Source organism: Serinus canaria, chromosome 1A (genome assembly GCF_022539315.1).
Source record: "Serinus canaria isolate serCan28SL12 chromosome 1A, serCan2020, whole genome shotgun sequence".
Classification (NCBI taxonomy): domain Eukaryota; kingdom Metazoa; phylum Chordata; class Aves; order Passeriformes; family Fringillidae; genus Serinus; species Serinus canaria.
Genome location: NC_066314.1, coordinates 15,259,142 through 15,283,515, shown reverse-complemented (window position 1 = coordinate 15,283,515; position 24,374 = coordinate 15,259,142).

Here is a 24,374-nt window from a genome sequence, read left to right as displayed (position 1 = left end):
GAAACTTTGAGAAGCCTTGACATTAAATACACATCCCTTGGGTTTCAATGACACCTAATAGACAGGATAGGAGTCATCCATTAAACAAAATGTTTTCCTACATATAACTGAATATCCTAAAGGCTATTTAGGCTGTGCTTAATTAATTTCCAGTTTTGTTGATCTCCCCAATACAAAGGTAATGTCTGTTCATGACTAGGAACCATAATAGGGGCTTATTTTAAACTCTCAGGGTTTTCTTATGTCTTTTGTATTACTCAGAATCTCTCTATTGTGAGTGGAGTTAAACTACACCTGAAGTGTGCGAGAAAATACACTGCAATAAAGATAATTAACATTCCACTGCAAAAAAGTTTAAAACCTGTTTGAAGGCAGGTAGCACCTGCCCAAGGTCCCAGTTTATTCTGCATTTTACCTGTTCACCCAAAGCACAGGCAAGAAGAGCAAGCTGGGAAGCGCTGAACAGCTGCAGCAGGGATGAGCCCCCCTCAGGAAGGGCAGGTGGGCCACCACCCCTCTCCTCACAAGCTCACAAGCACAGCAGATGTGGTGAGTTTGCAGAGCACTGCAGGAAGGATGCAGATGAAGTTTGTGGTTTATATCTGCTGTCTTTAGTCCTGCATGGGGCTGGCTCCCCAGGAAAATCCCTGTCCCAGGCCCAGCTCACCATCCCATTGGAGTGTTCAGCAAGGAGATGGCAGCACACATAGCCCTGGAGTTTTGCAGGGCTCCCTGATGTGGTTTGCAGGCTGAGCAGGAGAGGACACAGGGCTGTGAAATCCAGGCTGGCATCTGTCTGTCAGCTCCCAAGAGAAACACAAAGGTGTCTCTTCCACTACTCCCACTAATTCAGAGTCAAAACCACACCTTGTCTCTAAGAGACATGGCTGTTTGGGCCTCAAAAATCAGATGAGCTGAGCCCTGCTGTGTGTTGGAAAGGAAGCTTCAGTGTCTTCAAGGGACCTGGCCCTTGAACTGAAAGCTTGCTGCATCTCTCCTACTCAGGTGTTTCAAGTCCTTGTCAGAGCCTGGTGGGCATCTCTTCTCCCAGGTAATTGTGCCCTCTCACCCATCAAGCCACCTCCCAAGCTCTGTAGTATGCAAGAGATGCAAGTGTTCTCTTGGTAGGATTATTGATATTTATATTTCATTATAAACTGATATTTCTATTTAATTATAAACAAAACAGAGAAGTGAAAAGAAACCCAACAGCTACAAAAATCCCATGACAGTAAGGGAGCAAAGCAATTAATCACATTATGTTTTTATATTTATACAGCTCTGCAACAGTATCACAAAGAAGAAAGATAAAAAGCAGTTCATATAATTCACATATTAATAGCTCACATATTCCAGAAAGTCAAAAAAGAGAGAGGATAATATTGCCAGAGCACAAACATGAAAGGTCAAGGCAGATCAAGGTGTTGGCAATCATCAAACACAAAAGAAACACTGCAGAAACCTGTCTTCAAAGAAGAATAAAACAACAATAAAGAATTTGAATGAAAAGCAGGTAGGCATTTAATTTCCCTGAATTAAAAGTGCTTTTCAAATGTGTTCATCCTCAGATAAAAGAAGAGAAAGAGTGCAAAGGAGTGGTGTCCTTGCAAAACCCCAGCAGAGCTCAGACTGCAGCCCTGGCTCCTGGGATGGCCTCTGAAGTTAAGCACGACAGGGGGCTGAATTCTGAATTCTGCCTCCTTCCTCATCTTTGCCTGCACCTTTTGCTCACATTCTTTTTTCTGTGTAAGTCCCAGGAAGCATCAGTGGAGAAAACCAGAAGGATGTAAACTTGCTGCTAAGTCATCAGGACACCCTCTGCTCATCTCAACCTGATTTTGCAGGGCTGTGTCCAAGCCCTGGTCATTGCTATTCATCTCACAGCTGCGCTTCAGAACTTTCACCTGCAAATGGGATTACAAACGCAATCATTAGTACAGATTCCCCAAGAAGCTTTCACAGTATTACAATTAGATTTCCCATTCTAGCAGCATCTAAATCAATATGATATGATTAGTTACTCCCGTGGATTACATGCTGCTGTACAAAACCTTCACACACAGAAATCTGAGTAATTTAATCAGGCAGTAATGGATTCTGGGAATGCTCCCACTGTCTAGAAACTTAAAATCATTCTGTCTCTATAATAATTTGCCATTATGCACCTGAAGCTAAATTGCCTGACATACCTGACAGTGGACAGCAGTGATTAAAACAGGTCACATCTCATCAGCCAAAGTGGCGACTCCCTCTGAATTCACTTAGAAAACTGAATTTGAGAGAGAAAAAAACCCACCTTCAGTTGTTTTTCCTGGGTTATAACTTAGGTTTTAAGCTGTCTCTTTAAATATATCTATGTGTGTATTTGTGTGTGTGTGTGTGTGAGAGAGAGAGAGAAAGACAGTTTAAGTGATATACATTTCTCATCATTTTAGTCAAGGCAAGAAGAGTAGATGAACTAATGCTCCTGGGGAAATGCTGCAGACCAAGGCAGAAATGAGCACATCATTTTATTTCTCTGAAGGTGCTCAGCACTGCTGAGCAAGATATTGGGAAAGAGAACCCTTTCTGGAAGGATCTTGAAAGAAAAGAGTCCTAGGCTGCCATTGTCAGCAGCTCAGAGGAGGGAGCAGTGTTGTGCAAAGGAATCTGAGCTGCTGATAGCTGCTGTTCAGGAAAGGATTTGCACCTCATGTTTTGCCAGCTTGGATAAACAGCTCAGCCCTGCACCTGTGAGCTGCAGCAGCTCCCCTCTGCAGCCATCCTGAGACTGCAAACAGTCCTGAAAAGCAAACTACCATGCTCGGTGCTGCAGAGGGCGGCTGACAGTGGCAAGGGGAAAACTCACAAACTCATGCATGGAGAAACAGCTGCAGCTTCATTTGAAAAATTGGTGCTGTATGTTTCTAGGCAGAAAATACTCAGAAATGTGCTGCTGTACATCTCTTACTCTACCAATATGCAACAGCTTGTGCCTAAGAAGTACAAGTCGTTATGTTACTGTTGAGGACATTCTTTTTTCTTACAGCACAGTTGCACTGAAACAGTCCTGACCCCTCGTGCCTGGGGACTCCTGCTTTTGAGGAGGATTTTTCCTATGGTAAATTGATATTTCAAAAAGCCAGCTGGCAAGAAAAGAAAGAAAAATAGCTATCCATGAAACTTTCCTAAGCAATAATTGCCAGTGAACTCTGCCCTCATTATAAAACTCCACATAGCCTGACATAAAAAAGCCCCATGATGCACATACACTTTTCACCTCTGCCTTCCCTGTAATAGTCTCAGCTATGTCACTCTGTTCAGATATGCTGACCAGAGTAATATTGTCACAGTGTTACTCTATACCTTTTTAAGGGTGAGGTGCGGTCTGTGTGCTGAGCCAGGTGTGGTGTGTGCTCCATGCCCAGAGACACCACAGCACCGGCAGCGCCGCACGTTGTGGCACCGCCAAAACCACGCCGGCACTGCTGGGCTTGTCAGTCCTCCTGGCAAGGAGCTGTTAGACAAATCTCTTCCTAATTCTTTCTTGGAGGAAATCTGTGGAGGCCATTAGCCAAAGGAATTGGTGCCAGTGGCGTTTGGGCAGGGGGAGGAGGGTGCTGCCAAGCCCCTGGTCATGGCCACTTGCCCACCCATGCCCTGCAGCCCACCACTGAAAGGAAGGGCTGACATTTCCTTCAGGCTGGAGATCGGACCGCTGCATTACCATTAATAAACAATAAAGCTATTAAGGCATATTAAAGCTTGGCAATGAACTTGTCAAAATGGATGATCTATAAATCAATATAAACAGCAGTGACAGGCAGTAATTGAATTCCAGTGGTTCCTCATAACATGCTAAATATGAAGGGACACGACATGCTGAAAATAAAGTAAGAAAGCTGAAAAATTGATAGCATTAACGTTCTCCTGGTGAAACGTGGCATCGCTTCAGCCCTTAATGGGGATCAAACTGTGAATACGTATTGACTTCTTCTTTTAAAACAAGAAAATGGCCACATAAATGTGAGACTTCCCAATTTAGAAATGGCTGCTCAAAAAGTTCACAGCCGCGCTGGATGTCACTGCCACAGAGCAGCAGACAGAGCCCTCCTCCGATGGGTTCATTAGCAGGACTTCTTGCTTTACTTGGGTAGGAAGAAGGACGGGTTTTGTACAATCCAGAAAGCCTCTGAAGTTGATTCATCCATTTTCATCTTCCATAAAGGACCAGCAAAAGCCCATTGGGCAGGAGAAGTTAATGCTAGCATGCTGCCAGGCTCGGGTGGCTACATATCTTTCAAATTCAAATATAACAAGCCAGGCCTCAAATATCAGCGGAGATCGAGACAATCAGAACGGAAAGAAATTGGTGAAGTCGCAGCAAGCCTTTTAATGTAGATTCAAGTGACAGCAAATAAATCATGACAGCTTCTGTAGATGGAACCAGGGCCTCATTCTTTATTTTCTCTTGATGTGCTCCACTTAGTGAAGCCTTTCTTAGACGATTTTTTCAATTGAGCCCTATGCCACTGGAGTTCAGAAGATGCTGAAAGGGAGGGTTCGGACATCTTACTGAGAATTATTTTCTCTGTGCCACCTCACTCACTGGCACAGAGCACTTGTATTCAAAAATCATGGGAGATCTTTGCATTTCAAGGGTGTCTCTGGGCACAGACAGGGAAAGCTAGAAAACAATTACATAAATGAGTGCCCATGTGTGAGTGGTGGCCTGGTAATAAGGTCCTGAGTGGTCAAGAGCAGCAGAGATGGGACAGGGACTGGTCACCAGTGCAGAATCAATGCAATAGCCAAAGAGCAGCAGGTGTGCCTGGCTAGGCTGCCACCACTGGGCTAGAACTGCTGCATGGATAAAGTCCATATCTAACAAGTGGTAGAGCTTCATCAGGGCCACTCTGCACCATTGTATCTTGAAAACAGCCCATTTTTGGAAGAGACACAGGTGTAGGGCAGGGAATTTTCTGAAAGTTACTCTGTTTTGACATAAAATTTGAAATTAAAATGGAAAGAACCTGTGAGAGACAGATCAAGGAGGCAGCATTTTTTCCTTTTAAATATTATTCACCCTTTGGGGTCAGACAAAACTCATCTGACCTATCTGATGTACATGTCGTCTTCAGAATTGCTGAGCATGTACTGATGTAACATGAACTGTTAAGGAAACTCGTGATAAAAAGTCTAAAACCTTTAGAGACAATCTGTAGAAGTATAAGACATGCATCATCCATACCTTGTGTGGACACTGGTGAAACAGGTCTCAAACAAAACAATTTTGCCAGTGGGGATATTGAGGGTGCCAGTATCCATCATCCCTGCCAACTCTTGTACACCATTTCCCCCCATCCCATCCCAAACTCCTCCATCAGGAGCTGTGTGTTACCTTCCTGTGCCTTTAAGCCTGCAGGAGCTGGGAAGCATGATGTGCAATGATAGTGCTGGCTTTGACCAACAGGACAGCTCTGACACGTTGTCCACTGAAACAGATGAACTTGCCTTGACTTTTCCCTGCATATGCATAATCCTTAATTTTTCTTATGTGGAGATTTTTTACTGTCATTTAAAAGATGAGAATTTAGTGAACTGAATGCAGTGCTGATTAGCTCAGTATTGTAATTACGCTGCATGAACTCCTACTGCTTGTATGTTACAGCTCTTCAAATTCCCATTAAAATATTAATCTAGGTTTTACGATACTTCAGAACCAAAGCATCAAAAAACTGTGATGTGAGTGGAAGAAACCACAGTGGCAATTTACAAAAGAACCCATATGAGTTATTATGAAAACACCAAAAAGAAACAAAACAAGTGAGCCTGTTTGCAAAATCTGAAGAGTCTGCTGACCTGTGAGAACAAGTGAAAACCAGATGGCATGCAACATGGCAATAGCTGGCTTTTCAACACTGCCTGCAGCGTGTCACCATGTCGGCTTCAGGGCTACGTACTTGTTCTTCAGTGCTGATGCAAGAAATCCAGCCCTCTGCACTCAGATTTCCTTCCTGCAGCACCTGTGGGGGAAAAGAAGCAGCCTGTTATGATTGTGTTAATATGCTGTTCACATTTCTGTTTGTTGTTTTTTCAGACACTATGCTCAGAGAAGGGTTTTGTAATGTAAGGTAAACCTTTTGCTCCCCAGATACTGTCACCCCAGGGATATTACAACATAAGCATCTCAGTCACTCCTGTGTTTGGAGTACAGTTCTTGTGCAGTGTTTGTACTAGACCTGTTTTGCTCAAGCAAGGCAGGACACAAACCTGCTCTGCAAAATCAGGGAGCAGAGAATTGCTCACCCATCTCTCACTGCTGTGCACAAACTCTGTATCCATGTGTCCTCTGCAGCAATCCACACCTGGAGCCAGGAAAGAGGCATTGTAGAAAGAAAAATGGCTTAAAATAAAGTGACCAGTGTGCAAATGAAGGCTTATAAGGAAATGTGATAAATCTGTTTGTGCTTCTTCTGTACTTGGAACTAAGCCAGGAAACAAGTTATTTTTTTACGGGAATGCACCACCTCATTTTCTTATGAAATAATCATCCCCTTGCAGGGTACAAGGAAACCTGTACCTGGGGGAACAGGTTCCTGGGGGAACTTGGTAGTGAGAAAGGCATTAGGAACGTTTCCAAAATCTATAGCTCCCTAGGCAAAGCAAGAGCCTTCCTCTTCTCAACCCCAGCCCAAGTCCTAACCCATTTTTGACCCTTGGTTTATATCTATCCCTAATCCTAACTCTTGCCTTGCCCTTTAACTAGAGGAAAAAGACTGGGGCTTTTAAAATTATTTTAATTTTTCTAAGGTGTGTATGGGAGAACTTCCCAACCTATGTTTAGAGTTAGTGTTGAAAGAGAAATGCCAGTACACCAATGCAAGTGAGACTGGAATGGGGCTGCAAAAGGGAAGCAGAGGCTGCAGAGATGGTAGCTGAGAGAAGTGTTTACTTTGGGTAGTATGGGCAATGGCCAGAGGTAAACTGCCAGTGGTTCAGCTGCAGTGGGTTTAAGGTTAATACTAAGCTTAGGGTTAAGAGAAGAGTAAGGTTCAGATTTTTATTTGCAGTGGGGCTGAAAAAGAGCAGAAAAAGACATCAAAAAATGAAGCAGCAAAATATTTCAAGTTAATCTGTCACAGTAATCCTCACCAGCTACTAGTGAGGTGGTAAGGAATGAGCGACACATTGCTTAGATGCACCTCTGAACCCAGTGATGCCTCCCAGCAGACCAAACACCTCCCAGGGGTCAGCTGCCCTTCCTCCAGCACTGGCCAACACAAAAAGGACTGAGATTAAGAAACAAAGGTATTTTTCTTTCACTATTTTTTAAAGACTGACTATTCACATTCTGTATTCTCTGTAATTTCAGACCAATAGCCAGCACTAGATCTGGCTCCTGAGTCAAACACACCATGTTCTTGAAGATATGATACCAAAAAAGTTGTTTTGCTCAAAGTACCTAAAATGGAACCAGACAGAAATCAAATAATGCTACCCAGACACAAACTGTGCTGAAAGACAATTCTGGTTGCCCCTGGGTTGATAATTTCTCCCTTGTTTAAGAATAGCAGTGTTTGTTGTCACTGGTCTCTGGAGGCTGCCATCCACAGCCTCCTCCTGCTGACCTGCCCAGGTGCAGAGGAGTGGCACCAGGCTGCTTTCACTGTCTCCATGGCTGCTCCTGCATATCAAAGACCTACTGACAAAAGTAAGATATTTGATTCTTACCAGCAGAAAGCACTTCAGTCTTTGGTTCATTGGACATGAGGACAAAGAGCTATTTACTGTTAACTGCAGACTCATGCAAGAATTAAGTGCCTTTGGTGGTTAGGAGTGTAAACACAAGTATCTTCTCAAGATGAGACTCACAGATTCCAGGAACTGCTTCCTACTTTAAGTTTTGGGTGAGTAGTCAACTCTGAGCTTGGAAATCATGCAGCTTAAAAAGCATCCTTGCCTTCCTCTCCATGATTGCTAGGCAAGGGATGGGGAAAGCAGGCTGAGCCCAACTGTGGCCAAACCCTTGGAAGGATGTGCCGTAACTGTTTTTTGGTTACGTAATCCCTCTGCAAGCCCTTCCCCATTAAAATATGATTAAAAGCAGTGGCCAGGAGGAGTTCACCTTTAGAAAATGACACAAGAAATCACTTCCTAAACAGACAGTTGCCTGAGTTCCTGAAATGAAGAAGAGGTTTGATGGATAAGAAGGCAATATTAAAACGTCTCCTCACATAAGAAAACAGAATGAGAGCAATCATCAGAATTTATCAGCCTGAGAGGAGCAGAGTGTTTTCTTGGCACTGAAGGAACCCAATACATAAATCAAAACCACAGCATGGGCTCACAAAAGAAAGAGACAGATGTCTCTGCCATATAAATACCACATAAATGAACTTTCTGGAAAGGAGATCCTATTTAAGCACACACCACAGTGACATCTGAGAAAGACATTACAAACCAAAGCAGAGCATGAAGCTGGTGTCAGCCCTGGAGCTGCAGCCATTTTTGAAGGGTAATGACCCATCTGCCAGCCATGCTTATGGGTTATGGCTTTGTTATTTCAGATCTTCTTTGCAAAGCCCCAATAACCTCATCTTAACACCTGAATCAACACCCATGTGTCTAAAAATCACCCATTCTTAATTCATTCTGGCCAAAATATGGTCCAGACCCATCAGAACCTTGCCTCCTGGGCAGCAGGATCTTACTGTGAAAACAGGAGTGAGCTGTGGTTCAGGGTGAGCCGTGTCCCAGGAAGGTACTGCTATATCCATGACACATCCCAATGCACCTAACAGTGATATAACACTGTCACAGCTCCAGAAAATGCCCAGAAAACAAGCAATGCCCTGAGAATGCTAGGCAGAACACCTCTCTTGTGACAATATGCCAAATATAAAAGCACAATCATAAACTCTCTTTTATGAAGATAAATTGAGTCTTAAATCAAACCAGACTTGGGCCAAACATGACTTTTACATGGCTGCCAAATGTAAAATATAAAACATGACTTCAGTTTCCTGATTGAGAGATACAGACCATGTAGGTCTTCCCTGGCTGTAGAAGGGCAGAAAGAACCAATGCAAAGACCAAGGTTTTGCAACAGCAGCCTGGGTGAAATACACCTGGGAAGAATGGATTAGTAGCTCTTCATGTTAGAACACACTCCAAGAGCATGCAGGCGTCACTGGAGGAGGTCAAATACAAACCTCTCCTCGGGAAGGGGGGAGCTGACATCACAGCCATCCACGTTAACCCCTGGCACTGATTAGCCCATTCCCCACTCCCTGGAAAAGCAGTCTGCAAATAGCATCAGGCCTGACCTACTTCTGCCTGCTTAGCTGCAAATTTCAGTGATTGGACCTTTTCTGTGCTGGGTTTCTTCCAGGAAAATGTCAGATTTTTCTTTCTGCCCTTTAGAGGCATTGAGTAAGCCCAAGGTCCCAGAATGTGCTCCTCTGAGCTGGAGAGGAGAGGGAGGGGTGAGCTGTGGTGTGGGAGGGCACCCAGCCTGCTGTGTGCTCAAGACATCAGATAAGTGGCAGTGGTGGAAAGGAGTGATGTTTTCAAGGCATGGCTTGCACATCTGGATGAAGGCAGACTGCTTTTCACAGCCTGTGAATGGCTTTGTAAAGAGCCATGGAAACCTGAGCAACTGCTTAACAGCACATTTATTCAGTGAGAAGTATTATACAAATGTCAGGTCTGTTGAACTCATTTTAGTGCTCTGAAGGCTGAGAGATGGATTGAATAGCTAAGGTCACCATCTAACTCCAGAAAAAATCTAATTGCTGCAGCTCAAAAGCACCATGTTCCTTTTACTGCTGAGCTCTGCCTCCTGAGCAAGAATATTCAGGGAAATCTAGTGGAATACAAAAAGTTTTGTCCCTCAGCTCTTCCAAGGATACATGTCACCTCTTTGTCCCAGTCATTAGGAATTAGGCTGCAATTGATACAGTCATTTGGGGAGTTAGAGTAAGATAATGAATTAATTAGTTTTAGGGTTTTTTTTTTTTTTTTTCATTGCTGTGACTTGACCATTAATCATTTCTTAACAGGATTTTTTAAATCCCCCTACAGTCATACAAATTGAACAGCAAATTTAAATGGAACAGTAATATTACATCCAAGTCAGAAGCAAGGAAAAACCTCCATGAGATAGAAGTAGCTGTACCATGTTAATATTAGGAATTTTCCTATTGATAAATAACAAAGAAAAGGAAAAAAAAATCCAGCTAAGTTATCCTTAAATGAAATATGCCTCAACTGAAAAATTCCTACAAGATCCATCTCCTCAGCTCTTTATTGCCTTGTTTCCAAAATGCAAGTGACAATACAAGTGCAGTATTAATGTATAATAACAATGTATATTTCTCTGCTATGCTGCATTCAATGCTATATACAATGCTCCATCCTTGAAAAGGAGCATGAGCTCCAGTTCAAATTTTTCCTCACAGCTATACTGGTGCCAGGAAAATCAAAGAAGACTGTAAATGTGTGAATCTGGGGTCTACTTTCAATATATATGTCTTAGCATAAATATAGACATATCCCAGTATTTGTCCTAATTCTTTTCAGTTTTGTACCATAATATGTTTATTAAATCAATACATAGAAACTATTGTTAGGCAAATGGCAGAGTCTGGTCTTAATTTGAAGAAGTAGTTGAAAGAAAAGGATGAGTTTTCTTTGAAAATTATAGGAAATTTAAAATTTTTTTTTCTAATTTCTTTATGTTGCATCAAAATTCACCACAGCCTGTTTTTTTCCATAAAAAAAGATTAAGAGATAAAAAAATTGCTTATTCAGACAAGAGACTGAATGTGGATTTTTGTGTTGCTGGGGAGTTTTGGGAAAGCTTCTGCAGTGACCATATTTGCAAAAACAGCAAATTCATTCCTATTTGACAGGCAAACTACATCAGAGTAACGAAAGTACACATTTATGCAGTGTTTGCACACAAATCCTCCATTACATGCTTTAAAACCAGTGGAGCACTTCAACTCCTATAGCTATGTATAAAAGGGCTGAATAATTTTATGGTCAGCAATAACAGCATTTTTACTTTTGCAAATAAAGGAAACTTGGGTCAAGCAGAAACATGATTGCCACAGGCATTGAAAAGCATCAAGCACACATGTGTGTGTGTAGCATTGTGTACTCAATCAGGTCTATAACCCTGGGATGAATGTATCATCAAATCTTCTGCCAATATTCAATTTCACATTCATTTCCCTCAGCTGAGGTCTGCTCTGCTGATTCCCAGAGGCAGGGGAAGGCACTGCCACCCTGAGCAAGCCCCAGCACTGGGGGAGGAAGGCTGCAGGAGGTTTGGGGCCATTTAAGAGCAAATTGATCAGCTGACACATTTGTTTGTCTCTCCTTGGCTTTTGTAGGGAACAAAGCAACTCCAGAGGAGCAGGACACCTAACACTGGGCCTCTGCCAAGGATGTGAGGATCCAGTGTAAGGTTTGAAGGACTGACACCTCCAGTCCTCTCCTTGGCAGGACAGGGAGCTGAGGTGACAGCCCTGTTTGGTATTCCCTGGGAAGTGGGATGTGCTGGCCTCTCAGCTCTGTAGCATTGACATGACCAAAGCACTGGGCAGTAATATGTCCTAAGTAGCAAATACCTGTTAGAGGGGTGTAGATTGTCCAGGAATATCAGACAGTCATTTAATGAGGCATTAGGACATGCTAAAAAATCTTCAAAATATCAACCAGGAATGCCTCAGGTGGACCTGATTCTGCCTTGACAAGGGAGAAAGGCTGGGTAATGCCTAAGGTGTCAGCCTGGACTCTAGCCCTATTTCAAAGTGTGGTATTCAGATCACAGATCATGTCAAGTGAGTAACTGAGCTGACTCTGCAGCCTAGACCTCAGCAGAGCCATCTAACCCTATATCCCTCTTTCCTAATTCCCCTTGGTTTCTTGTTACTGATGTTCTCTACAGATGTTTCTGAAGGGGCAGAAATGTATGGTGAATTGCTGCAAACTAACCTAGAAGACACAGCACTCTTGGCTACTTTGAAGAGGGATTGATTTTTAGTGATTTTCACATGGGCATCAGGGCCCCCTTGGGTCTCAAGGAAGCTGGAGGATCTTCCCCTACAGCAGAATGCCCAGGAGTACAGCACAGGACAGAAACACATGAGACATTTCTCTCTGACAGTATTAACACTGATAATAATGTCACCAGCCCAAGAGAGAATACATTTCTCTTTCACAGACTGAAATAAAAAGTTAGCATTTTGAGAGCTTTGCATACATTACAGGGATTAGATATACTGCACCACAAACACTGCTGTGCTGCACAGGGCCTCTGCAGGGCTGGGGATCTGTGTGTCCATAAATCAGACACTCTGGAAAGGAAAAGAGTGGGATCTGTCCTTCAGCACCACACGGTGTGGGAGACACAGCTCCCTCCTGAAGGCATCGTGGCTCTGCATCTCAGAGCTACCTGTGGGAGCCAGGGTTTGCACCTCCAGCACTGGGGCCTCAGAGAGGTGATCCAGCCATTCAGCAGCAGCTTTTGCCATTTTGAGCAATATCCCTTCCCAAACAGGTTCTGCTCTCTTTTCCCTGCCATTCCAGCTGCAGCCAGCATGCTCCAGTGGAGCCAATGGAAAAATACAGAGTTGATTCCTCTGCACTGCTGTGCTTGGAGCTCTACCAGGATGAGGGAGCTGATCCACAGGCTCCCTTTGTGAGCCCAAGGAATGCTGGTCCAGAGACTGTAACTGAACTTTATTGAGGAGCTGAACTTTAAACTGAAATTTCTCCCCTGTCCTGCTCCAGCAATCGCAGAAAGGCACAGCAGAGTAGCTGGTGGCTCCCTTGGCACTGGACTAGGTCTCTACAGTGCAAGTCATCTATTTCTTTTCCTAAGAGGACAGCAGGAGGCCAGCAGTTTAAGTGACTTGCCTTAGTTGCTCACATGCAGAAGGAATTAATTTGCACTGGCTGTAGAGCAGCAGGACAGCCAGGTGCAATCATGAATCTCGGCAGCTCTTCATATTTCTACTGGGCCCTTTGCAGCTGCTCTAGAGGCGCCTGACTAACTCTGAACTTCCCCTGAATACCAAGTGACTGTGGCTGCATGCAGTGCTCTGTCCTGCCTTTCAAGAACACACAGACATAGCAGAAAGAGATAAAATAATCAAAGGAAGTGGTAGGAAAGTTTTTCCATTTGGAGAAAAAGGGGAATCTTCTCCCTCAAGAGCAATGCAAGAGATTGGGATAGCCTAAATCAGTCGAGTCAGGGCTGTCACATCTCCAGGAGCAGGACAGCACAATTTGTAACCCCTGCCAGGAGTTGGAGAACTTGTTTTTAAACTAGTTTTAGAAGTAGAAAACTATTTATGTCTTTGTACATATACAGTGTATGCCAGTGAGACACACCAAGAGAAGAATGTGTGCATGGACCAGGGCATGTGCCTTCATTAAGCAAGAGTGGGGTGATGGAACACCAATGCTGCGAATTTAAAGAGCTTGGATCCAGCTTGTCCTCACAACTTTGTCACTTGTTGGACTGTTAACACAAGTAAGTCTGCCTGAATTAGGTGATTCATGTCCCATCCCCTAAATGGCTGGTCAAATTTTGCACCAGGACTTATGTGATTGGGTTCTGGACCACACTTGAGCACCTCCACCTGTGCTTTTGTTCCAGTGTCTTCTAGGAATGTATGGTGGCTTTAATGCATTCTTTAATATTTTAATTTTTGTTTTTCTTTATCATTGTACCATGGGATAGCACATGTGGGTGTGAGGGAGTCCTCCAGGCACTGAGGCACTTGGCCCACACATAGCTGGGTGGATAAGTTTATCTTTCCCTTGCTTGAAATCCAAATGATGATTACAAGTGGTTAAAAAGTTTACACCGTAAAGTTTTGACACTTTCATTAAAAGTTTCATAAGGAGATTTGGCAGAAAAGGGACATTTTTTAAAATGAAACATAGATGGGGCTTTGATTTAGTACATGAGCCTCTGCTTGGCAGCATCTGCAGTGAAAAGCTCTGTGCAGAGCAAGGTGACCAGCATGGACCTCTGCCAGGAAGGGGAACTCAGGCTCTCAGCACACACCATCACCAATGTATGCTACATCATGGTGTGCAACAGAACCCAAAAAACTTGAATTTATGGTGGAAGGAGACTGGTGGCCTCTGGCTGAATGTCTGCTGGCAGTGTTCTCTCTGTCCAGGCTCAGGCTGCAGCATGGGCTCAGGAGGGCCAAGCTCCAGGCTAGACAAGGTCTGCCCATCCCAGAGCATTCAGGGGGGCAGCAGCACTTTAAAACATGTCTAAGAGGGTCTGGGGAAGAAGGCACAGGCTGTAAGCTGTTAGCAGAGAGGAATGGATGCCTGGACACAAAGCCAAGCTGCATAAGGCTGAAGTGGATCCTTATGTGAAACTTTATCTAAGACTCAGAGCAGCTAAAGAAAAGTTCAGTGTCACAGAGTCAGGGTGAGCAGCAGCCAACACGACTGAAAGGCAAGCAAACAATAAATGGAGTAGCTGCCTATTCTGTGCCCTGGAGACACCAGCCAACCTGGCTGGCCTTGGCCAGCAGCCTGAGAGATGCCAGGGGTGAGCTGCATCACTCTCACCCCTTGGCTCTCAGTACCCTCATTTTCAATACGTAACTAGACGCTCATATCAACATGCTGGTGCATTTCCTCACTCACATACAGTTCTTGGGTATGTGCCTTATATCAGAAAGCTCATACTCCTTTGAAGGAATACAGAAAGTAATGCCACAGGTTTGTCTTTCCAACGTCCTGTACGTGCATCCTCCCCTGTTGCTATACTGATATTCAAATATGATACAGAACTGAAGGAAAACTTTTTATTTGAGTGAAAGACAGAACTTCTTTACCCCACAGCCTCAAGAGACATGTGTCCTCCTAGGCTGTCCCACTCACTAGCTTTGTATTCAACCCTGCTCTTCTTCTAAACCTCCATCATTTTATTATTTTATTCAGTGTTTTAGGGCATTCAGTGTTTTAGGGCATTCAGTGTTTTAGGGCAAAATTTCTGAACGTGTTTACTCAATAAAGGCTAAAATAAACCTCAACAGCCTGCAAAGATCTGGAGTTTCACCATATCTATATAAAGAGGAAAGAAAGCAAAGTGTGTGTTTTGGTTCTTGTCCTCAAATTGTTGCTGCAGCTCAAATCCCCTGCTTAACTAACTTGTGTCATCTGTACTTTTCATCTCCACCTGTGCAATCATTTGCAGAAACATTATTAGCTGTTTGATTTTTTTCCCCAGTTTGCTTCCATAGCAACATCCATCAGGGAGAGAACAGCAGGAGCATATGGGGAAGTTACAAAGCACATTTTCTACAAGAAAAGGAGGCCAAAGCATTTAACAGACAGCACTTAGGTTTTCCTTAGTAACTGAAATTCCAAAATACCTCTCTTGTTTCAGTATATCCTTGTATTAATTAGACTGCTTAATGATGTACCAGTGCAGGCTGGAGGTAACACTTGGGTTGTCTTTAATTAATCAAGGTACTGGAACATTTCTTTGAGATTTAAGCTCATTGCCAAAACACATCCTTGTTACATTTCTGTGTGTGTGTATTTTACAAGCAAGGCTTGGAGCTGTTAGACAGCCTTTGACATGCTAAATATTGTGGAAAACTTTTTGCATAAAGTTCCAAAGAGAAATGCCAGAGCTGAAAATTATCTGTTTGAATAGTTTGAAGTCTGTCACCAAGGAATAGCTAGAAGCTGTCAGGTCAATTTTAGAATAAGTACATTTAAAAAAACCAAACCACTATATCTCCTGCATTTCTTTCCTAACCAGCAGCAACCCTTATAAGCTGGTATTTTATTAATGAAAACTGCACTGGTGCTCCTCTTTGGTTTAAAATACAGACCCTGAAGCTCAGTATGAAAACACCAAGAGTTTTTAAGCCTTTTTAGCAAATCAAATATTGCACTAATCCCTTGACTAGATCCACGTTTGTGCCAGTACATACTTAAAATGGAGATGTTGTTGTTTTGGGGGTGTTGTATACTGCATAAGCATAAAACTGACAGGGAGACTGATGAGGCTGCAGTATAAGATGTTGGTGGAGATCAAATTATTTGTGCCTGGACAAACACACTGGAAGATGTTGCACCAAGAAAAGGTGCATCCTGCTGGCAGGCTGCTATTTGTCCCCAGTGTGTCTGCTGCTTTGGAAGTGTGGCCAGGGCTGGATGCAGGAGGAAGCACACCACAGCCCTCCTGAAGCCACTGAAAATCATTGCAAAATGCAGTTTTTTATTATTTCTTTATGTCTTTCCCAATCAATTCCTTGCTTTTCTTCTCATATCCAAATTGTTCCCTGTTTCACAAATGCCACTTCAGCCTTCCCCCCTCCCCCCAACACCTCCTTTGTCTTCACATCTCCTGTTGTCTTTTCTCCATGACTTCTTCTCTGCCTGCACCATTTGTTCACTGCCATCCTTAGAATCAGCCCTGCCCCACCCAATCTCCCAGGCAATGCAACTGCTCTTTCTGCAGACAGTTTAACAATTCTCTCATACATCCACCAAATGAACCCTTCTGCTCTTTCCCAGCTCTGCGTATCCTCACCTCCCTTCAACACCTTCTTATCCCCAGCAGCTGGTTCCCATCTGGGATAACACGTCTCCACCATTCCAGTGCCACCTCCTGCAGCCCTTCTGCCAGCCAGGCACTTCTCCCTCTGTCCCTTCACCTGTTAAGGGCAGACTGGAGGAGCAGGAGATGTTTCCCACTACAGCAAAGGAGAGTAAAATCCACTCACACATGTTCGACTTATCTGGAAGCCTTCTGTGACACATCACGTGCTCAATGCCACTTTCCCAAATCTGACCTGTCCTGCTGCCTCCCTCAGCTCGGTAACCAGAGAAGACTGCTGCATGAGGACCCTTGAAATCCCACTAAGAATCAAAATTTTCCAGGAAACTCAAGCTGGCCATGGACAACTATGGAGGGATATCAGTGGCCTGAGACCTCTGGCCAAACTGAATGAGCAGACTCAGAGTTACTTGGGTACAGGGAGCTCCGAACACTGGGGGTTGCTCTTTATTTGTGAAAAGTTTTGGTTTTTAAAAGAGGCAAACATGACTTTGTCTTCATTTACTCTCATATCCTGGGCTGCAAGGGTTTACTGCATAGCAACAAACTCTGCCATTTTGTAGGTGAGTAAAAATAACCCACTTCCCAATCCACAGCCAAGAGGAAAACACTAAGGAACCTAAACAGGTAACTGCACTGGCTCTAACTCAGTCAGGTGCAAATTTTTGGCATTTTTGGTATGTGCCAGTGTTTCCTTAAAAATTAAATCAACTCACTCCCCACCCCCAGTTTGGAAGGAAGATTTCATTTCCTGCCATTTGATAATTTGTTTGGGTTTAATTTGCTTGGTTCTAAAGCAGAACCATGTATGTGAAGTCTAGTCCTGCCTGATGGGAGAAAGGTTAAGGTTGCCAAAGGATGAGCCCTTCTCTAACACCTGGTTCTCTCATATTACAGCAGATCTCTCAGATCCAGTTTCTTTTAAGGATGGCATAGGCAGAATCAGTCCTCCTAGAAGTTATCAAACCTATAAATAAACAGGAAGCAGTGTTTCTCTCCCTTTATTTAAAAAGCACCTGCTGCATCAACTAAGTTGTAGCATAGATGGAACAAGAAAAATTAGAGCTGGCAGAGGATAAATTGGAGAAACAACATTTCAGTTGGTCCTCCTACAGGAGCGAGGATGGACAGAGCCAGGTTCTCCACCCTCCCTGGCTTTCAGAGGCAGCTCTGCAAACCCCAGCCAGAGAGCTGTTGGCCCAGCCTCAGTGAAAACAAAGGCAGCCCAGTGCTGAGCAGCCCAGAACAGGGAGGCTGAGACAGCCAAGGCTGGGTAACAGGCATTAGGCAGGAGTCCTCTGTGTGTCTGAAGGCACCAGGAGGAGGGGAGAAAACAAATTGGCTTTGTTCCAAGGAAGCCCCTGAACTTCCATTGCTCCAGGGGGCTGGAGACAGCATCTTCTAGTTTCTACTTCTGCTAATTGCTCACATTTTTATTTCTTAATGTGAGCAATATGTCATATATTCTAAATGCCATTTAAATATACATAATATAATTAGAGATAAACTTTGGACACCAAATGAACTTTATCTCTTTTTTACTACAGAACCATAGAAATAGAATAATGAATAGGACTTTCTTTTTAGCAAACTGGAATAAGAATAATGATGTAATTTCACTGGTATTATTATTTTGCCATTATTATTAAGACTTTAAACCCCTGAAGTCAAATCCTAAGGCTAGCTCCTGCTCAATGCTCTACAGAAAAAAAAATTCAAGGCTACATTTAAACTGTCAGCCCTAAAGACAGAATTCAGGTCCAGACTAAATCAAGGTGCCACCATTTAAGCTGCATGTTTAAGCTCATATTACACTCAAGGGGAGCCTAGTCAATAGAGTCAGTGGAGCACAAGGAGTGATTCAGCTTTCTCTACCACAGTCACATCTACAGAGTTTCACAGACACCCAGAGCCATTTGAGATGCTGTAGGCACCGTGCTGGCATTCCTGCAGTGACCTCCCAGGCTTGCTGCCATGCTCACCAGCTTAAGCCAGTGTTCCAAGTAACTTGGGGCATCTAGAGTAATGCAAGTGGCTCTGTTTAGGCACCCTCAACAGCTGGGAGGACAGATTGCTCTCAGGGGTCAACTAACTGTATTCAGTTGCCTAAACAGAGGCTTCTAGTGATATTTGAGGTGCTCAAGAATCTTATTCCTCAAATACGTTCCTCCAGTTCCACAGCAGCAGCCCAGGCTCACTCTGTGCTCTATCTGCCAGGCTGGTGAAGTTGTACTCACAGAACATTTCAAACTGTCCTCTCATAACACAGGCACTTAATTTGCACCTTCCACTGCCTGTCCTGGGCGTGGCACTCCCCAAGCCCTGTCTGTGGATAGGTGTCTCAGAGAGCTCATTCATCTTTGAGAACTGGAGTCAGATGCTCCAGGCTATCCATCCTCCAGCACCTGCAGAAGCCCCTCTCACCCCAGCTCACATGGGAGAACTGACTCCATCCTGGTGCTGAAGACAAGTCTTTCAGCTGCTGAAGTGTCACACTAAAGCTCAAGTGCTTTAGTGTCCAAGCCTCCTGCTCAAGCAATCCATCCAGATCCAGTTGCTTACAGTTCACCTTAATATGAGGTTACTGTAAGATTGTGATGGACAGGTCTGAGATTCGTCAGCACGAGGGCAAGTAAATTAAACTGGAATAATAGAGCTTTTCAGGGATGTTATGAGCCATCCCCAAAGGCAGAGTAACTGAGATGCTTCTCTAGAAGATGCCTTGGGGCAGATTGGAATGAAACACCACCAAATGACAAGTGTTTATAAATATGCATATGGCAGGTTTATTCCAGAACAATCTGCTTGCAATGGAAAGTGGGTATGTAGCTGATCTGGGTATTATCTGTAATATAAAAGCACAAAAATAGCAATTAAGAAAATGTATAGGGAAAAGGAAGAAAAAGAAGGTTTAGAGTAGAAGGATATTGCTAGCTATGTATCCAGTGTGAGACTCAAGTGTTGCAGTTTTGAAGTCCATGGATCAAAGTGGCGGTCGCAGTCTTGATCGATCAGGGGAGGGGGAAGCCTGTGAAACAGGAGGTTCAGCAGGTTCAGGTTCAGGTGGGAATGCCCAGATACTCCTCCTGGGGCAGGGAGTTTTACACTGTCTGATGTAACACTGTGGATCACATGTGGATCACACCTCCAATGGAAGGTCTCAGAAATGAGTCTGGGGGTGCTTCAGGGTGTTTGATGGTTTATGGCACCTTCTCAGACATGACAGCTGCCCTCAGGTCAGCACAGCTGAGTCAGTGATGCCACTGTCAGTTATGGACTGTCAGTTCAGTCCATCCTGAAGGGATGAACACCTTCAGGACTGTGTGTGAATGTTCTGATACCTCCACTGGGGTGGCGGGAGAAATTTACCCCTGAGTCAGTTGTGTAAGAGAGAACATTGGCATGATGAAAAGCACTATCCCACTTCTAAGGGGCTGCTTGCTATTGGCCTCTTCCCTTACCTGGGTGAAAATGCAGCTCGTAGGCTCTAGTGGTGGGTGTGCCCCCCCTCTGGAGCTGGGCTGTGACTTTGCACAGCATCAGCAAAGCACCTGCTGCTTTAGCAAATGGCCAATTGTTTGAGTCATTAACCATTAATTTTTCAGTTTCTCACTGGAGATCATTAGCAACTTGAGCACTACTAGTCCCAGAAGACAAAGGAAGGACTGGGAGGAATAAGGGTGAAGTTAGAAGACAAGACTCCACTCCTCCCTTGATTCTAGAGAAAGGGGTATAAAAAAGTGGGGTCAAAAAGCAGGGGAGACCAGTGTCACCCTTATGAAGAGGGAAAATCAGAACACCACTTACAGTCCAGGAGGGAAAAGGCAGGGAAGGCAGGAGATCAACCCTGACAGAATCTGTGAGGTGTGTGGGTTCTCAGCAGTGGCAGAAACAGAGGCCAGGTAAGTGGGGCTGGGGACTTGGGTAGGGTGAGCACTGGGAGCAGGGATGAGGTTCCAGGTTCACTCTCTGGATTTAAAGGACACAAATACTGGTAAGTTAAATATGTGGTGTGCCTATTTTCATAAATAAAAAAAATAAAAAAAAAAACAAGAGGAAGAATTGTGAAAAATAAGTACTTGCTTTACTCCTGCAAATAAGTACAAAATCCTCAAATGTTAACTTTGTAATTTAACTCACCCTCTGCAACCACTCCTAATCCCCTTTGAGGCTCACCACTTTTAATATTTTAAATAACTCTGCAAGGATTATGTAAGGATTTGGTGCTTTTATCCTCCTATGGATAACAACGTGAGGCTCTCTCACCTGTTCACTGCTGCACTCACTTTCTTTCCTCTCTGTGTATGTGACAGCAATTCTTTCTATTCCTCTGCTTGCAAAATACTGACATGCTTAACAGCAGTTGTTCCTCAATTTGCAAAAAGATCTAGTATTATTCCATAATGCCACTTAATTTGTCAGCTCTTACACCTCCACAGTCCTGGAATCTTTTTTCTCTTCATCATGAGGTATTTGCATACCTCAGGCCACATCTAGCCTCTTTATGAAAATCAAAAGCAAACTATGCCTGTTTGCAATGTATCAGCAGCCTGAAATTTCTGTTATCTGAGCTGCTCACAAACAATCCTCTCATAAACAGAGCCTGTGGAAGTGCCTTGGATGGCAGCTCTGCCAGAAGCATCACCCTCCCCATTGCTGCTGGGTAAATTCAGTGAGAAATTTGGGCATTTGCCCTTGGGGGAAAGTGCCCAGCAAACACCAGTGTTCAGATGTCAGAGCAGCGCAGCCATGCAGGTATGCAGCCCCTGCCACCGTGGTGTCACCATAGCTCCAGGAGCTGAACTCCAAGCTAAAGTCCCTGTGGCACAGCATCATGACCAAAGACATCACCCTCCATCACCAGCACCCACACCCCAGGATGGTGGCTGCTGCTGCTTTGTGCACGACGCTGATGGTGGGAGGACTGAGCTGAGTTGGAGACCAGCTGCTCCTCGTCTGTGGTTGAGGAGTGGAGCTGTGCATAAATCCCCACCCTCTTTGCATTGGAGTGTGGACTCCATTCCTGGCCACATTAAAGCTGCCTGCACCTTATGCTCTCCTAAAATCACGTGTTTAAGCTTCACAGGCAGCCAATGTTACTAGAAGTTCTTAATTTGATCCTACCACACCTGAGGAATGGACTGGGAGAAAGGTGCAGCTTCAGTGAGCTGCCCAGGGAGCACAAATGTGCATAAACAATCTGCCAGGCCACATCCACAGCCAGGAGACCCAGGCAGAGGGTTTAGGGCATGGGACAGGAGAAGGGAACACTACTTGGATGGCACAGTAGTGTACACACTACTTGGCCTGCACTTGCAGCCCAAGGCAGCACTAGTGCTCTTTGCCATCTTACCATCAAAGAAATTCAGGCAGGATCTTCAGGCATCAGAATTTCCTCTCCTGCAGTCACAAGGGAGATCTTGCACATTGTCTTACTGACTTAGGTTGCTACATCTCTCAGGGGGATTCTTGCACCCCCTCAAGCACACCCAGCTCCTCCTGCAGAGCTGTTTGTCTCCAGCCCTGTCCCTGGGACCTGCTGCTGCCACCCCCAGTTCTGCTCGCCTGTTCAGGGGCTGTGGGCCAGTCCCCAGCAGTGGCAGCATGTCCCCCACAGGGTCCCTCATGGCTCCACCCCTCACAGAGAAGCTCTCTTTCCCCAAAGTCTGGACCTAGTGGTGGTACCCAAAAGCCCATCATCACCAGAACCCAGCATACCTGATCACTTCACACACAGCAGCTACAAGACTGCCCTTTTTAGCCCTCTTCTTTCTACAAAATCAGATGAAAATACTGTTTATTCCTCTCCAGTTGATGTCTGTGGCCACCTCTGCCACCTTCCTGCCAGTAACCAGCGGCTTGGTCTTGTCTCTTTCTTGGTTTTGGAGCTCTGCAGCACACAGAGAGGCGATGGGAGGGATGTGGGGCTGCAGAGAGCCACTCATCTCACACAACAATCATGTCCCACCCTGTCACCGCTGGGCTGGGTGCTCCTTGGGCAGCACAGCTGTCCCACACATAGAAGACATTGTGGATGTGACAAGGGGTAAAAAGAGTCTCACATAATTCACCCAACTTCATTTTGCAGTTTTCATGAAGTGTCAGAATTGAATTTCCAGATACACCACTCCACCATGGTGAGAGGTGTGATGCTTCAAGAACATATTTTCTCTCTTGTTCGGATGCAGAGAAAACCTCACAAGAACAGCTATTCTCATGGGATTTTGCCCAGAATTGGTAGAAATCTTAAGAAAAAAATTCCATTTTGTAATATCTCTGACTCCCCTGTTCAAAACTCTCATGAGGATATTTTCCAGAACAGTTGAATTTAAAGCTGAGTCCAACTTAGGTTAGTTGTCAAATCCTCATGAGTCCACATAATTTTTTTTTTCTCCCTTCCTTCTTAATAATGACTTGGGTTGCTGAAAGAGAGCAATGCTCCCTGCTCTAATGTCTCTGCTTGGTGTTGTGCCATCAGGAGATTTAGGCACAGGTGGTCTCAAGCCAGCTGCAGGGTGAGCACAGCACAGGGCTGCCTCCTGAGCCACACATGGTGGGACAAGGGCAGTTCAGAAGTTGGCTTTATTCAGTCCTGATTTTTCACAGCTCCACAGCCTGGCTGTGATTACATGCAGTTGGTGAAAAGCTGGCCTGGCATTGCTCTGCAGCAGCAGGAGAGCACAGAGAGCCTGGAATCTGTGACTGCTTTGACCAGGCTACCTGACAGTCACACACCTCTGGCCTTCCTGTGTGGGTCTCCCTGCAGCTCCACCACGGCATTCTTTAAAGGCAAAACCAACAAAAGCATTTTAGCATTTTAAGTTACCCCATCACTAAATCCACCACTCCTACATAGCAGGAGTAAGGCAGTGGGAATTGCTGATATTCCCAGGGTTTTCAGTGTGGGAGTATCTTGCAGGACTCTCCCACCCACTTGAGGCACAAAGGGAGCTGGGGCACCATCACACGTGGTACAGGTGTGCAGGCAGGATTTGTACTTGGTAGTGCACATCAGCTTTAAGGGGAAATGTTGTTTTGGGGAGAAAATAAGAAAAAAAATAGGAGAGAGAGGAAAAAAAAAGGAAAAGGGAGAGCGCATAAGGTCCTTTGCAGTACAGTAACAAATGGCTTGGAGATTGATTGGTAAAACATCTTTGCAAAAAATAATTGGAAAGGGAAGATCAGGGAGTAGAAAAACACAAGGAAGGGAAGGAGACAGGCTTCAGGAGAAAAGGAAATGAAATCTGAAGATGTTATCTGTGGCTGAGAAACCCCACCAGTCCTGGCTTGGTGCCAGTGAAAGTCCTTGCAATAAGGACTAACACATTCACAGGCAAGAGACAGGAACGAGAGAAAAAGAGGGAAATGCTGGATTTTATAAATTTTGTCATCCAAACGTCCTCTAAGGAAACTTGGTGAGATAGTGAGCAGACCCCCAAGAAGCAACACCTGCCTGCATCTCCTTTTGCTAAAACTTGCCTCCTGTAGTCCCAGAGAGCTGCACTGCAGAATTACCAGGCACAAAGGCAGCTAGACCCAGCCATGGCTATGGGGAAGAATTTGTGGCTTAGCACTCCAAAATCTGACTCCTTTGGATGGATTTTCTGTTTGCAATGTTGCAAAATTCCCCATGTGCACCTGTCCATGCTCCCCCTGCAGAGTGGGGGGACTGCAGGTCAGGACCTGCCTCTCGGGAAGGACTGGTACAGCAGGTGCAAGGCCAAGGGCTCTGTTATTATTAGGATCCTCTGGGTAAATTGTAGTTACATTAAGA